The sequence below is a fragment of the Pygoscelis adeliae genome, unplaced genomic scaffold, assembly GCF_000699105.1.
Source record: "Pygoscelis adeliae isolate BGI_AS28 unplaced genomic scaffold, ASM69910v1 Scaffold844, whole genome shotgun sequence".
In the NCBI taxonomy this organism is placed as follows: domain Eukaryota; kingdom Metazoa; phylum Chordata; class Aves; order Sphenisciformes; family Spheniscidae; genus Pygoscelis; species Pygoscelis adeliae.
In genome coordinates, this window is record NW_008824615.1 from 57,605 (window position 1) to 59,723 (window position 2,119).

Below are 2,119 nucleotides of genomic sequence, written 5' to 3' on the forward strand. Positions count from 1 at the left end.
CGGCCGTGAGCTGCACCGGGGCATGGAAAGCAGAGGTGGGGCAGGAGGAGAAGGGCTTGTTGCTCCGGCGAGGTCTCTCAGCACGACCGTGGCACGGCTGGGATGACTCCTCCTCTGTCCAGCCTGGCTGCAAATCGCGCCCGCAGGCTCCCCACCCAACCCACGCTGAACCGTGGGGTCGCCGCTCCAGCCCTTCCCTCGCTGCAGGGGAGACGGGACTTTCTCCCCAGCGCCCCACTGGCACCGCAGGCGTGAGCTCGCTTGCAAGAACAACGATGAAACTTTCCCTGGTCCCAGGTCCCAGCACCGACACGTCCCCAGCAACGTGTCCCCGCCGACACCGTCCTTGTGTCCGATGGGGCTCCGCACCCCACCAAGGCGGCGGGAGGGGATGGTGGCAGGAGCAAGGGGAGGGCGGCAGCTGCCCGACCTCCCCAGGCGGTTCCAGCTGTTTCCTTGTCTCCCTTCCTCTCCTCCGGGCTCTGCAGCACAATGCAGCCCCGCAGAAACCCCAGATGAACCCAGGCTCATCAGCCATTTGGTTTTTATAACGACGTGCTAAGAGCTGTCTGTACTTTCTCCGTGCCCCAGTTGGTGCTGCCGGCTCCTCCAGGTCTCAGCGAATCCCCACTCCCTCTCTCGCTCGGCGCTAACTTAATGCTGAACAGCGAGGGACCGCTTTTAGCAAAAATAAACCTCTTTGGGGAGGGGGTGGAAGAAAAAAAAGGAGCAATTGCAGTTTCTAGTGGTGGAAGGCAATTAATGATTTCCTGCCTCTGCGAGCTGCGTTTCCTTCTTAAAACGAGGGAGGTTGTGGCACCCACAAAGACACAGCACGCTTCCTTTCGGGGGGCTGAGACTTAATCGGGTCCATGTCCGACGCCATACGGAGCCAGGCAGGAGGCAGTGGCTGAGTTGATGGATCTAAGATTACCGTGGCAGGTCCCGGGGCCGAGAGCAGGGCTGGGCTGTGGCTCTCACCCAGCGAGCTGGGTGCAGGGAAAGCCACCGCGGCCACGGGCGCAGGCTCCCTTCTTCCAGAGGAATTCAATTTTTCGCCCTTCTTTTTCCCATATAAAGTCTTTATTAAGAATTTTTAAACTTCCTGCTGGTGTTTGTCACAAACCCAAACAGCCATCCAACATCACCCACTTGGGACATTTATTACCCTGTAAATACCGTTCGCTGTCTTGTGTACATAGCTTTTTAAGACAGATTCCTTACATAGCATCTTCCACAAGCCTCGGTGACGCTCCGCGGCGCTGCCGACCCCGGGCGAGCAGGGAAAGCCCCGAAGGGCTGCGGTACCCCGGGGTGGGCAGCAGCGGCTGCTCAGCCATGGGAAAAGGCAGAGAAGCCCCTTTCTGCTCAAGAGCTTAAGAGGTTTTTTTACTTACGAGGACGTGAGCCTGGTCACGAAGGGCCGCACGCGCGTCGGCAGCCCTGGGGTTTTACCGGGAGCCCTGCAACACCCCGGTTTCACCTTGATGCTGTGGTTCAAGCGCGGGGAGAAGAGCAGCTGTTAGCTCAGGGCGGGGAGAAAAGCAACCCCACGTAGCTGTACGGACAGGTAAAGCAAGCCTGGAGGAGAGGACACCTCTCTGCTCCACGCGTGCATGCTGCTGTATTTTTGCTGCAAAGTCCCCGGGGTTTCAAGCTGATCTCACGATTTTTTAACGCTGGAGGTTAGCGATAGTTATACCCCGAGTTCCGCGAGCAGCGCTGCCTTATCTGGACCTGGGGAGCACAGAGGTGACCGAACCCAGGGAGAAAGGGACTTGCGTCCCCCAGATACAAGGGCCAGACGCTGCACGGCGCCGAGTGGGTGCTCGGAGGACTGGATGGGGCGACGAGCAGCCCGGGAAAAACCCAAACCTGCACGGCGCGCACAGCGTGCTGCTGGTGTGGGACCTGCTGGCTGCTCAGCGCTAGGAAAAAGCGCTCATTAAAAAAATACTCCATGGAGGAGAACCAACAGAAAAACCCAGGACAACGTATTGGAGCTCATTAAACATTTGCAGCGGCGAGTCCCAGCTCGGATCCGGGCTGCTGTGGCCGGCCGGGCGCTGCCGTCTGGCAGGCCGGGGCTTTGAAACGCCACCAGCACAATGCCACGGAG